This window comes from Dendrobates tinctorius, unplaced genomic scaffold (genome assembly GCF_039654945.1).
Source record: "Dendrobates tinctorius isolate UK_male_01 unplaced genomic scaffold, ASM3965494v1 ptg000133l, whole genome shotgun sequence".
NCBI classification, from domain to species: Eukaryota; Metazoa; Chordata; class Amphibia; order Anura; family Dendrobatidae; genus Dendrobates; species Dendrobates tinctorius.
Genome location: NW_027361801.1, coordinates 6,003,641 through 6,018,873, shown reverse-complemented (window position 1 = coordinate 6,018,873; position 15,233 = coordinate 6,003,641).

The following is a 15,233-nucleotide window of genomic DNA, read 5'->3' as shown; positions in this document are numbered from 1 at the left end:
TTGTCCCCTGAGAAAATATTACTGTATCTTATAGATTTTGATATGTTGAACACGAATATGTGCTCCAAACGTCTGTATCATGTACGGTTTTTAACCCCTTTTTTCGATTTTTCATTTTCATTTTTCGCTCCCCTTCTTTCCAGAGCCATAACTTTTTTATTTTTCCGTCAATATGGCTGAGTGAGGGCTTATTTTTTGCTGGACGAGTTGTACTTTTGAATGACACCATTGGTTTTACCATGTCGTGTACTTGAAAACAGGAAAAAAATTCCAAGTGCGGTGAAATTGCAAAAAAAAGTGCAATCCCACACTTATTTTATGTTTGACTTTTTTGCTAGGTTCACTAAATGCTAAAACTGACCTGCCATTATGATTCTCCAGGTCATAACGAGTTCATAGACACCAAACATGTCTAGGTTCTCTTTATCTAAGTGGTAAAAAAATATTCCAAAGTTTGCTAAAAAAAAAAAAAAATTGCGCAATTTTCTGAGATCCGCAGCGTCTCCATTTTTCATGATCTCGGGTTGGGTGCATGTTTATTTTTTGCGGGCCGAGCTGACGTTAAAAACAGCTGACATGTCGTGGCTTTGAGGTGGGCTCACCGCCGGAGCTCTCCTCAAAGTAGGGGATACTGCCAGCTGACGTACTATTCCGTCAGCTAGCAGTAAGGGGTTAAGAAACAATAGTTTATAGTCTACATTATGACGTCCGAGACACTGCATACATGTGCATCGATGTCAGTAGCAAAAACAATTGTTCAAAAGTGTTTTGCAGATGACTTTTGCTTACAATCTGTGTCAGATGCTTCTCGAATAATATTTCAGCAATAGTCAGCCAGCATTGACGTATTCCCCTTTCCCTGGTACCCAGCCAGCAATTGTGCAAGTTCTCCCACTTAAAAAGATGAGAGATGCCTGAATTGCATCATAGGTAGACCACAGCTATGAGAGTCAAAATGAGAAAAGAAATCCAGAAAATCACTTTGTCTGATTTGGCAAGATTTATTTTTCAAATTATGGTGGAAAATAAGTATTTGGTCATTAACAGAAGTTCATCTCAATATTGTGTTATATATCCTTTGTTGGCAGTGACAGAGGTCAAACATTTTCTGTAAGTCTTCACAAGGTTGGCACACACTGTTGGTAATATGTTGGTCCATTCCTACATGCAGATCTTTTCTAGAGCAGTGATGTTTTGGGCCTATCGCTGGACAACACGGACTTTCAAATCCCTCCAAAGGTTTTCTATGGGATTCAGATCTGGAGGCTGGCTAGGCCACTCCAGGACTTTCATATGCTTCTTAAGAAGCCACTCCTTCATTGCCCTGGTGGTGCGCTTGGGATCATTATCATGCTGAAAGACCCATCCATGTTTCATCTTCAATGCCCTTGCTGATGGAAGGAGGTTTGCACTCAAAATGCACAACACATGGCCCCATTCATTCTTTCATGTACACGGATCTGTGGTCCAGGTCCCTTTGCAGCGAAACAGCCCTAAAGCATGATGTTGCCACCCCCATGCTTCACAGTAGGCATGATGTTCTTTGGATGCAATTCAGCTTTCTGTCTCCTCCAAACACAAAGAGTTTTGTTTCTACCAAACAGTTCTACTTTGGCTTCATCAGACCATATAACATTCTCCCAATACTCATCTGGATATTCCAAATGCTCTCTAGCAAACTTCAGATGGGTGAAGACATGTATTGGATTAAGCAGGGGGACACATCTGGCACTGCAGGATCTGAGTCCCTGGTGGCATAGTGTGTTACTGATGGTAGCCTTTGTTATGGTGGTCCCAACTCTGTGCAGATTATTCACTAGGTCCCCCCGTGTGGTTCTGGGATTTTTGCTCACCATTCTTGTGATCATTTTGACCCCACGGGGTGAGATCTTGCGTGGAGCCCCAGATCGAGAGAGATTATCACTGGTTTTGAATGTCTTCCATTTTCTTATTATTGCTCCCACAATTGATTTCATCACACCAAGCTGCTCGCCTATTGCAGATTCAGTCTTCCCAGCCTGGTGCAGGGCTGCAATTTTGTTTCTGGTGTCCTTTGACAGCTCTTTGTTCTTTACCATAGTGGAGTTTCAAGTATGACTGTTTGAGGTTGTGCACAGGTGTCTTTTATACTGATAACAAGTTCAAACAGGTGTCATTACTACAGGTAATGAGTGGAGGACAGAGGAGCCTCTTAAAAAAGAAGTGGGCAAACTTGCACAATTGGTGGCTGACTAAATACTTTTTTTCCCCACTGTACCTTTACATATACTAACATATTGTTTTTAAGATAGAGCAGATGATCAGATTAACTGTGTGATCATTGGTGAAAACAAAGGTTCGCTTTTGTTTAATAGACATCTTTTTTTTTGACCTGATAATAACTTTACACACAGATTACTGCCATATGGATTAAAAAAAATAAACACTGTTTTAAAACAAATTTCTATTTACTTTAATATCTTTCCTTGTAGAACTTACAATGTGTTCATTCAGGTATCAGAGAAAAATGTCCTGTTGAGAGATCAGACTTTAAAAACTTTGGAGATAACCTCCTTTGGGTGTGTAGTGTCTTCTTATTAAAGTAATACCCAAGGCTGAACTGATGTACTTTCTTATGCCTCGAACAGGGCCTGAGAGGTTATAGCAGTATGGTTCCTCTCTGTATTCTAAGAATTGTTTTACGTCTTCCTAAATTTGCCCCTACATCAAGAAGACTTCAATTCTAACTAATACTGTTTGACTATCACATATACCCTGCTCTAAAGTTATTGCTGACTGGTGTAATTCATTTGCATTCCATTGTCATCTCTATGCAGTGGTTGAAACAAATCTTTTCTGCAACCATTGCTGTGTTAAAATTTCAGTGTGTGCCATACAATCAATATCAAACATTCCTGGTCAAAAAATACAAGTGGTGGAGCAGCTCCGGGATAATACTTTTCTATAATACTGATGCCAGATGCTTATCTATAAAACACAAACGTTCTGCGCACAATTCTATCCTCTAGCTTTTGTATGTGTTATATTGGCAGACGTAAGAGGCAAGATTTCTAAAACTATTCGCCTGCCAAGCTGCAGTTCAATCATTTGATCAATTACAGCACGGGGTGCTGAGATTATGTACAGAGAGAGAAGTCAAGAGCAAATGAATCAAAGTGTTTTTCAATTGGCCATTTAGATACATACATTTTTTCTTCTCATTATTGTATTTCTCCCCTTTTTATGATGGTTTTACACAGATGTACTTGGTTTATATTTTCTGTTAAGAAAATCAACAGAAAGGATTGTTTTAAAAGGGAGATGGATGTGCTCGGGGAATTATACGAATGTATATTTCTTTTACAATTTTGTATTTTTTAACTGATCCACCAAACCACTGCACGACCAGCTCTACCTTCGCTTATTGTATCCTCACCCATCCCTTCTAGACAGTGAGCCCTCACGGGCAGGGTCCTCGCTCCTCCTGTACCAGTCGTGACTTTTATTGTTTAAGATTACTGTACTTGTTTTTATTATGTATACCCCTCCTCACATGTAAAGCGCCATGGAATAAATGGCGCTATAATAATAAATAATGAATAATAATGATAACATAAATGTATTTAAATTAAGGATAGTGTGCACATGTGCAAATAAATAAATATATATATATATGTATATATACAGTACAGACCGAAAGTTTGGACACACCATCTCATTCAAAGAGTTTTCTTTATTTTCATGACTATGAAAAATGTAGATTCACTCTGAAGGCATCAAAACTATGAATTAACACATGTGGAATTATATAATTAGCAAAAAAGTGGGAAACAACTGAAAATATGTCTTATATTCTAGGTTCTTCAAAGTAGCCACCTTTTGCTTTGATTACTGCTTTGCACACTCTTGGCATTCTCTTGATGAGCTTCAAGAGGTAGTCACCGGAAATGGTTTTCACTTCACAGGTGTGCCCTGTCAGGTTTAATAAGTGGGATTTCTTGCCTTATAAATGGGGTTGGGACCATCAGTTGTGTTGTGCAGAAGTCTGGTGGATACACAGCTGATAGTCCTACTGAATAGACTGTTAGAATTTGTATTATGGCAAGAAAAAAGCAGCTAAGTAAAGAAAAATGAGTGGCCATCATTACTGAAGGTGAGTCAGTCCTAAAAATTGGAAAAACTTTGAAAGTGTCCCCAAGTGCAGTGGCAAAAACCATCAAGCGCTACAAAGAAACTGGCTCACATGAGGACCGCCCCAGGAAAGGAAGAGTCACCTCTGCTGCGGAAGATAAGTTCATCCGAGTCACCAGCCTCAGAAATCGCAGGTTAACAGCAGCTCAGATTAGAGACCAGGTCAATGTCACACAGAGTTCTAGCAGCAGACACATCTCTACAACAACAGATAAGAGGAGACTTTGTGCAGCATGCCTTCATGGTAAAATAGCTGCTAGGAAACCAGTGCTAAGGACAGGCAACAAGCTGAAGAGACTTGTTTGGGCTAAAGAACACAAGGAATGGACATTAGACCAGTGGAAATCTGTGCTTTGGTCTGATGAGTCCAAATTTTAGATCTTTGATTCCAACCACCGTGTCTTTGTGCGACGCACAAAAGGTGAACGGATGGACTCTACATGCCTGGTTCCCACCGTGAAGCATGGAGGAGGAGGTGTGATAGTGTGGGGGTGCTTTGCTGGTGATACTGTTGGGGATTTATTCAAAATTGAAGGCATACTGAACCAGCATGGCTACCACAGCATCTTGCAGTGGCATGCTATTCTGTTATGATTGAGTCACCATAGGAGGCAAAAATAGAAATGCTAGCTAAGTCCAGAAAACCAGAGAAGTTGGCAGCTATCGGATTGCAGACCCCTGAACCTATCAACACAACTAGCAGTAGCCGTGGGGGGCTCCTACGATGCCCTAGGCCCCTCGATCACAGCCGGAGGACTACATAGCCTAAAGACAGAAAGGGAAATCTAAACTGCCCCAGAGCAGACCCCAAAGCAAAAGGCAGCCCCCAACATATAATGACGGTGAAGCAAGAAGAAAGAACAAAACACAGACAGAAAGATAGACTGAGCAAAGATGGGGCCCACGCTAGCTTAGATAGGAAAGGACAGGAAGGCTGCTGTCTGCAATCCGTGAAAAACCCTATGAAAATAAGAGCCAACCAACTGACAGTAAAAAAGGCCCTGAAGACGCTAGGCTTCAAAAAGCTATGTCAGTACTCAGGAATATTCTGAAGACAGAGCAACAGGCAAAAGGAGATTCAGCTCACCCCAGCAGGGAATGGCAGAATCCAGAAAAGCAAGGAAAACAAAACACTAATGCAAAAAGGCAAAGCAGAAATCTTAGCTTTAGATGAGCAGGAATCAGACTGGTTTCCTAGAAGTCCACAGAGAAATCACCCGCAAGCCAGAAGGGCGTCGGCAGCCTTATATCCAGTCATTAACTCCACTCAGCCAGTCATCATCATCAGCCCCAGGTGTTTGACAATCAAGCTCACTACCTTTCTTCACCAGAAGAGGGAGTTCCTCGGGCCTCAGTAGTGAAGGGGAAAATGAACTCACAACACTATTCCATCCGGTTTGCTTTTAGTTGGACCATCATTTATTTTTCAACAGGACAATGACCCCAAACACACCTCCAGGCTTTGTAAGGGCTATTTGACCAAGAAGGAGAGTGATGGGATGCTACACCAGATGACCTGGCCTCCACAGTCACCAGACCTGAGGCCAATCGAGATGGTTTGGGGTGAGCTGGACCGCAGAGTGAAGGCAAAAGGGCCAACAAGTGCTAAGCATCTCTGGGAACTGCTTCCAGACTGTTGGAAGACCAATTCCGGTGACTACCTCTTGAAGCTCATCAAGAGAATGCCAAAAGTGTGCAAAGCAGTAATCAAAGCAAAAGATGGCTACTTTGAAGAACCTAGAATATAAGACATATTTTCAGTTGTTTCACACTTTTTTGTTTATTATATAATTCCACATGTGTTAATTCATAGTTTTGATGCCTTCAGAGTGAATCTACAATTTTCATAGTCATGAAAATAAAGAAAACTCTTTGAATGAGAAGGTGTGTCCAAACTTTTGGTCTGTACTGTATATATACAGTATATATATATATATATATATATACACACTGTATATATACTGTATACAGCAGAAGAACAATAAGTGCTGAAATGATGATTTGGCCCCTACAGTCTTGATCTCAACATCATTGATTCTGACTGGAATCACATCCAAGCCTACATCCACAGATCTGTGTTTCACAGAGGGGTGCATAAGGTTTGTTATGTGTGTGATAAAGGGGTACATGTGTGTGCAGGTTGTGTGTGTGATAAGAAGTTACATGGGAGTAAAAAGGTGTGTGTGCCATAGTAGGATACAAAGGGATTCAAGCTGAGTGTCCCACAGAGTTGTACATGAGGATGCAGACAGCCTGTGGGTGATAGTAGAGATGAGCGAATTTGTTCAGATTTTGGCTCCGATTCTGATTTTGACATATTCCGGCCATATTCGAACACTATTCGGGCTGAATGTACGTCTTATGATCAGTTCGGAGCATATTCGGTAATTTGTACTCGCATTGACTCTAATGAAGTTCGGCTGTGTTCGACGAATATTGCACAAACAATATTCGAATCCACTCGTATTCAGAACCAAATCCAAACATATTCGCTCATCTCTATAAAGGAGTGCTTGGTGGGGCAGGATGTGTGTGATAGAGAGGTGCATTGGGTGAAAGAGGTTTATGACATAGAAGGCTACAATCGTGAATGCAGACTATATATGTGTGACAAAGGGGTAAATGGAAATGCAGGATGTGTGTGAATCATAACATGATTGCTCTGTGCACATAAAAATCATTACACAGGATGATATGCTGCCGAAAATGATATTTCAGCAAACATAAAAATCATTTCACCCACTGAATGAACCAGGGGCGGACACAGACTGTAGTGGGCCCCTGTGCAAGAAATTTTTCGGGCCCCCCCCCTTCATAGGGCAACAAAGTTATTTGCTATTTGTTGCTATATAATATTGAGGCTATGCAGGGCTGGATATAATATCTGTAAAGAACATAATGTAACCCCCCATAGAATATAATGCAGTCCCCTCATATAGTATAATGCAGCCCCTCCATAAAATATATGGCAACTCCCTCATAGGATATAATGCAGCCCCTTAAATAGTATAATGTAGCCCCTCCATAGAATACAATGTAGCCCTCCTCATATAGTATAATGCAGCCACCATAGAATATAATAAATATAATACTGTCCCCCTATAGAATATAATGTAGCTCCAAATAGAATATAATACAGCCCGCCTCCCCATAGAAAATAATGTAGCCCCCCATATTATATAACACAGCCTCCCTTTATAGAATATAATGTAAAATGTACCCCCCATGGTATATAACAGCCGCATAGTATATAGCTCAGCACCACATGGTATACAGCCCAGCCCACCATGGTATACAGCCCACCATGGTATAATACAGCCCAGCATGGTATATAGCCCCCCCCAGAATGATATAATACTGCCCAGTATGGTATAATACAGCCCAACATGGTATATAGCCCCCCAGCATGGTATAATACAGCCCAGCATGGTATATAGCCCCCCCAGCATGGTATATAGCCCCCCCAGCATGGTATATAGCTCCCCCAGCATGGTATATGGCCCCCCCAGCATGGTATGACACAGCCCAGCATGGTATATAGCCCCCCCAGCATGGGATAATACAGCCCAGCATGGTATAATACAACCCAGCATGGTATATAGCCCCCCCAGCATGGTATAATACAGCCCAGCATGGTATATAGCCCTCCAGCATGGTATAATACAGCCCAGCATGGTATATAGCCCCCCAGCATGGGATAATACAGCCCAGCATGGTATAATACAACCCAGCATGGTATATAGCCCCCCCAGCATGGTATAATACAGCCCAGCATGGTATATAGCCCCCCAGCATGGTATAATACAGCCCAGCATGGTATATAGCCCCCCAGCATGGTATAATACAGCCCAGCATGGTATATAGGGCAGCACGGTGGCTCAGTGGTTAGCGCTGCAGCCTTGCAGCGCTGGGGTCCTGGGTTCAAATCCCACCAAGGACAACATCTGCAAGGAGTTTGTATGTTCTCCCCGTGTTTGCGTGGGTTTCTCCGGGTACTCCAGTTTCCTCCCACATTCTAAAGACATATTAATAGGGAATTTAGATTGTGAGCCCCATCGGGGACAGTGATGATAATGTGTGTGCAAACTGTAAAGCGCTGCGGAATATGTTAGCGCTATATAAAAATAAAGATTATTATATTATTATATAGCCCCCCCAGCATGGTATAATACAGCCCAACATGGCATGATGCAGCCCAGCATGGTATACAGCCCCCCAGCATGGTATGAAACAGCCCAGCATGGTATATAGCCCCCCCAGCATGGTATAATACATCCCAGCATGGTATATAGCCAGCATGGTATGATACAGCCCAGCATGGTATATAGCCCCCCAGCATGGTATAATACAGACCAGCATGGTATAATACAGCCCAGCATGGTATATAGCTCCCCCACAGTCACAGTGACCTGCGGCTGAACTGCAGCCACCGTCTTCCCTCCTCTCCTCCCCCATGGCACTGACGCTGCTGGCTGATCGCTGATGATCTCAGTCCACTCTCACCACAGTCTTCCCTCCTCTACTCCCCCACGGCACTGACGCTGGGCTGCTGCGTGATCGCTGATGATCTCTCAGCTCAGCCCGGCTCAGCCCTCAGGGCTGGCTCCTCTGCACTGGGCCGCGCTAGCATGCAGCCTCAGGAGGAGTCAGACCAATCCCATTGCCTCCTGCAGGGGGGCTGCTCTCCTCTCCTCCTTGCTGGCTCTGCAGCACTTGCTCCACATGGCTAATTTGCATGGGGCCCCCGTGCAATGAACCGGCTGGAATGAACCGCCCCTGGAATGAACATTTTCTTTGCGCATTTGTTGATTGATGGCTTGTTCAGATATGCCACAGTGTGAATGTATCTGAAACTACTTTATATGTTTTAGGCTTTTTAATTTTTAATTCGGTTGGGGTCTCAGGACCCAGTCCACTAAATAGAACTCTTAGAAGTACTCAGTTCAGGAAATAAAAAAGCACAAACACAGCAGAGCACACATGCAGTAGAAAGTCATAGTCTCTTTTTTCCTATGCTGCACATTTCTAAGAGGCATTTTAAGCAATTGGTAAAGGACTTTGAAACCAGACCATACCAGTCTGCTAGAATTTAATACATATAATTTGATCTTAGGACAACCAAAAAAATCCCAAATATTAAGTTCCTCTATAAATGTTTAATACTGCTACTGCCTGCATCTAATTAGCACTGTTGTGCATATATGGTCCGCAATCTGATCATAGTTGGTGGCAACTCCCATCATCTTGTTACCATTGTTAAGGACATACTGGATATTGCAAGCTTCATGCAAAACAACATTGTTTATGCTAGGGGTTGACCTGACATTGCTGACATTGAAGTTAAATGCTTTGCTAAGCTTGGTGCTGTATTCATGAACTGATGATGGTTCTGGTGCTGTATTCGTATATTTATTGTTCTGTTGCTGCATTCATGTGCTGATGATGGATCTTTTGCTTTATTCATAAACTGATGAGAGTTCTGGAGTTGAATTCCTGTGCTGATTTTGGTTCTGGTAATGTATTCATGTACTGATGGTGGTTCTAGTGCTGTATTCATGTTGTGATGGTGCTTCTGTTGATGTATTTGTGTACTGATGGTGGCTCTAATGTTGTATTCATGTACTAATAATGACTCTAATGCTGCATTCATGTAGTGATAGTGGTTCTGGTGATATATTCATGTGCTGATGGTGGTTCTAATTATATAATTATGCACTGATGGGAGCTCTGGTGATGTATTCATGTACTACTGATTATTCTGCTGCTGCACTCATTTACTGATGGTGATTCTGGTGCTGTATTTATGTAATGATGATCGTTTTAATGCTGTATTCATATATTGATGATGATCGTGGCATTGCATTCCTGTACTGATAATGGCTCAGGTGATGTATTCATGTGCTGATGGTGGTTCTGGTGCGGTTTTAATATACTAATGACGGTTCTTGCAATTTTTTCCTTTACTGATTATGGTCCTGGTGTTGCATTCATGTACTAATGGTTCTGTTGATGTATTACTGTACTAATGATAGTTTTGATGTCTTATTAATGTAGATTAATTAATCCTTACTTTGTCAGACTAGACAATAGATCATTATAGGATCAGTATGCTGTCGACCATGGCACATAGAAAACATAAAGAGTAAAAATACAGCCTTCTGAATGAGGCCAGACAAATGTTTAAATGTTCAACTAAAGGCAACCATAAACTCTAGATTGCTGTTGGCTGATTAATGGTTCAGCCAATTGTTCGGCTCTAGCTATCTCACCTGACACTTCCATACACAGGAGGGATTGCTCTCTTGAACACTTTGTATTTTCTATAAACAAGCCAATAGCAGATATCCTGGTGTTGGCTTATCACTTAGAGAATAAATGGATATGAAGTCTGAAATTGTACAAGTCAAACCTTTATCTCCCTTGATAATCATCTGTCAGGGGTCATCATACACAAAAGACTGTTGGCCAAAACCCTTAATATCGGCGGGATTGGCCAGCGTTGGCTTTATGTGCATGGGGGCCTTAACCATCATCTAAAAATTATGGACAATTAGTTTGACTTTACTAGTAAGAGTTTTAACACTTAAAATGACCAGGGCATCACAAGAAAGCCAAATTCAGCCATGTCTGAAGGAATTTTGATCTACTCTTTTTCACAATGTTGCTTAGAGTGATTGAGATTTGTGAACATCTGTTTATACACATCTCTTTTAAGGTAATGCCACAGAATTCCATTAAGGTTAAGGTCTGAACTTGACTGGGCCATTACAATATCTTTATTTCTTTGGAATAATAATAATAACATAAATAACATACTTGGAATCACTGTCCGTTTGCAAAAGTAAGGTTCGGCCAAGTTTTTGCCTCAAGTTTTAGCCTCAAGATTTCCTCTGGAATACTTTGGCATACAGAGGAGTTCATGGTGCAAGCAATCCTATGATTAGATTAGATCCTATGGCTGCAAGAGAAGCCCAAATAATCACCCCTTCACCATTATGAAGTGTTAGTGCTGTTACAGTGTGTTTGGTTTTCTGCAAATGTGGAACGGTGGATTATGGCCAAACAGCTCCTCTTTGGTCTTGTATGTCCAAAGGTAATTATTCCAGACATGTTGTAGTTTGTTCAGATGTAACTTTGCAAATATTTGCTGTGCTGTCATATTCTTTGTGGAAATTGCAGGCTTTCTTCTCACAAACAAGCTATACAGGCTCAGTTTTTTCTAGTTGTGCTATAATGAAATTGAACATTTAATATGCTAACTGAGGCCTTTAGAGTCTGAGCCATGTGTCTGGGAGGGGGAGCGCAATTTCTCTGGGAATTGCATGGTCAGAGCTTGAGATAAATTGTTGAGATCATCACGACTGGGCAGATTGGCAACTGTTTTAAATGTCTTCAACTTAATCTTTTTCACTGCAGAATGTTGGACACTAGTGATGAGAGAGCACTAACATGCTCAGGTACTCATTACTTGTGTCAATGAAATCATAATGCTCGATAATGGAAGTCAATGGAAAACTCAAACATTTTTCTGGCGACTCATCCTCCCAGCTTTTGGAGAGAATCAACAGCAGCGAGACTTTATAAGGCAATAATCTCTGACTAGATACCTGTCATGCGCTATACCTATTGCAGCACCTCACTCTGGATGAATTGCATTATTTTAACATAGCTGAATCTATTTGAATTAGCTCTGTAAAAAAGCGATTAGTTTAACGTAGCAGAATATATGACTTTTACAGTATTTAATTGACCCCGCTTGAGAATATAGTGGAGCGTTTCGCATCTATTCAGCTTGATGTGGAGGAGATCAGGATCTTCTGTACTTACTGTACAAACTCTCCTGTCCTGGCTGTGAAATCCTGTATGCAGTGTGATGACCACCTGACAGCCCACCAGAAGTCACTGGACATATTAATAGCACCCAACGGCTCTTTAGGTTTCAAAAAATGTTCCCTCAACTAAAAGGTGGATCCACAGAAAATATTTTTTTCCCGTTACTAAGGAGTGAGTCTGCTACACTGGTAAAGTAAAAACCAGCTTCTCTACATGTCTGACAGCCATTCCATTCCAGTGTCAGTTGAATTCCAGCCAGAGTACACTTCATTCTACTTAATATAATTATGATTAGGTGATCACCTGAACCAAATCTTATTTAATGAAGGAAAGTATAAAAAAACCCTGATGTGGTGTTCACAATCCTCTTGCAATAGGACAAGCTGGATAGCAAAACAAGTGCTAGTAATATCCCAAAAATAATAGGAATGAAAAAATAACTTTAATCAATGCCAAACAAGTTGAAAAGAAAAGTCTTGAGTGAGGAAAAGAAGGGCTCGATTCTGGCTTTAAAAGCAGAGGGATAGAGTGAGTGTCATGTTGCCTTCATCCTTAAAGGGAATCTGTCACCTCATTTTTCGCATATAAGATGCAGCCACCGCCATTAGGGGCTTATCTACAGCATTCTGTAATGCTGTAGATAAGTCCCTGATGTAACCTGAAAGATAAGAAAAACAAGTTACGTTATACTCACCCGGGGCGTGGTCTGGTGTGGTCCCGGTCCGAAGGGTGTCGCAGGTCCAGCGCCTCCCATCTTTATGCGATGACGTCCTCTTCCTTGCTTCTGTCGCTGCACCAGTGCAGGCATAATTCTCTTCCCTGTTGAGGGTAGAGCAAAGTACTGCTGTGCGCAGGCACCGGGAAAGGTCAGAGAGGCCCGGCGCCTGCTCACTGCAGTACTTTACTCTGCCCTCAACAGGGCAAATCAGTACCACCTCTGGGACAGAATCAAGGAAGATGACGCCATGGCATGAAGATGGGAGGCGCTGGACCCGGACCTGCGACACCCTTTGGACCGGACCACCCCCCAGGTGAGTATAATCTAACTTGTTTTTCTTATTTTTCAGGTTACATCAGGGGCTTATCTACAGCCGGAAAGTTTGAATTTCAAAAGATCTGCTCATCTCTAACAACAACCTATCTTTATTACATGCCCCGTATACATTAAAAGAGCATTGGCCAACCCCATTAATGTTGACAGGATCAGATGACCATCTAATGTATATAGGGCCTCCCAGTTACCACCCCAACAGATAATGTTAGGGGAGCGAAGAATCAATCGTGTCTGATTTCAGACAAATTATCTTTTTGCTCTCCCTGAGATGTGCTGTAGCCAGAGTGGACCGATTGCTGCTCTCTTAGAGAACACAGACTGAGCCGAGCGTTCCTGTGTGTGTGCGAATCAGTACAGTTGCTGTAGTTGTCAGCTCTTCTGACAGCTGTCTATTGTGCATGGGGGGTTTTAGTGAACAGACAGAGTGAGCATTTAGTTTAATTCCTCCAGAAAGATAAGTTCAATATCGACTCTTATTATTTAGTAGCAAAGGAGAAGAGACCACTCTGCTCAAGGAATTCTTCTCTGCCATCTTGTATGCCTTTGAGAGTAGCCATGACAGATAAGATGAATGCAACTACTGTTTAGGTAGCAGCCATATTACATGAATGTATACATTACATATATGCAGAAATAATTCATCTGTGTGATATGGAAACCCAGATTCCCATTATCTTGCACTTTGTTTCAGGATCAGAAACCATTCAGAGTGTCAGATGTGCTACAACAGGGGACATCTGTTAGGCGACAAATACTTTTTCGCAGCACTGTAATAATTTCCAGTTAATAAATTATCTATATCTCCACATTACTAGTTTTCGTTTTATCTTTGTATTGAATCATTTCTTTACATTGGCTGTATAGATAGATGTGTTAATTATATGGAAATGCAAATGAATGCATAATGAGAGAAGCACAACGTCATAGCTGAGTGATCTGCTCCAGCAATGAAACACATTCACACCGCTATTAAATCTAATCATTTTCTGCATGGCTGAAATACCTGATGACTGAATTTCAAGCATTTTGTATTATTCTATTTTTTATTATTATTGCTGTTATTTATTGTCAATTGCCAAGTGTGTTTTATTATATTATTAGATTGTCAAAGATTAAAAAAAAGAAAAAAAAAGGTCCCTTTACATGGTTCCAGAAACAGCATTATTTTTCCAATTTGGTGCTGTCTGGTTTTGCAAGCTTGTACTGGTCTATGTTGCAATATCTGAAATAGCCACGCATAAAAATGGCACTTTTTAGGTAAAAAGGAAGATTTAAAAGAAGTCTGTCAGCACAAAATGACTGTTCAAACCAAGCACAAGGGCTTGGAACACCCTTCATGTGGCTGAGCAGTTCATTCCACCTTTCCATCTACTTGTTTTGCATCTATCTCCACCCTTCTCTGACTCCTGAAAAACGAGAGCTGTTAATGTACATGAGATGAATTAAATGGAATACAGCCAAGCGGGGAGCGTGCTATGAACTGCTCGATCACAAGGGTGTATGAAGACCTAGACCTTGGTTGAACTGTAATTTTGTGCTCACTCACTTTAAGGCTGAGGTCACACCAGTGTATATTCTCTCATCCAAGAGAATCGGGCATATAAAACTAATCACACGCTGATCAAATTTTTCTTGATTGAGGAGAAGATGGAAAAAATGTTCTCCATCTTCTCCATTCTGACAGTCCATAGAAATCGAATTGAACTCAGATACCATCTGAGTGCAGTTCGATATTTTCCGTGGACTCACTGGCTTGCATGGCTGAGTGCAATCTGATGATCAGATCCAACTTGGGCATGTTGCATTTTTTTCCTTGGACTGGCTCAGCCTCAATAATAACATTAGTCCAAGTGCGATATGATATCTTGTTGCTCATGTGCAAAAGCCCTAAATGCAGCAATTTTATGTCTTTTTTATAACTTTTTATCACTTTTAAGAAACATCTGCAAATTTTGCTAGTTTTGTTTTCATTGATTCTTTAGCTACCACTCCTGCTCCCTCTGACAGATATGGAAGTACTTATTCACCAATATAATATCAGGTAGCCATTAATGATTGGAGAACCCCTGAATGTTCGGGTCTGGTGGGCTCGGCTGAACATTTAAAAAAAAAAGTTTGGTTTGGGTACCAGAACTGTACCTGAACCCGGACCCCATTCAGATGAATGGGGGGCCCG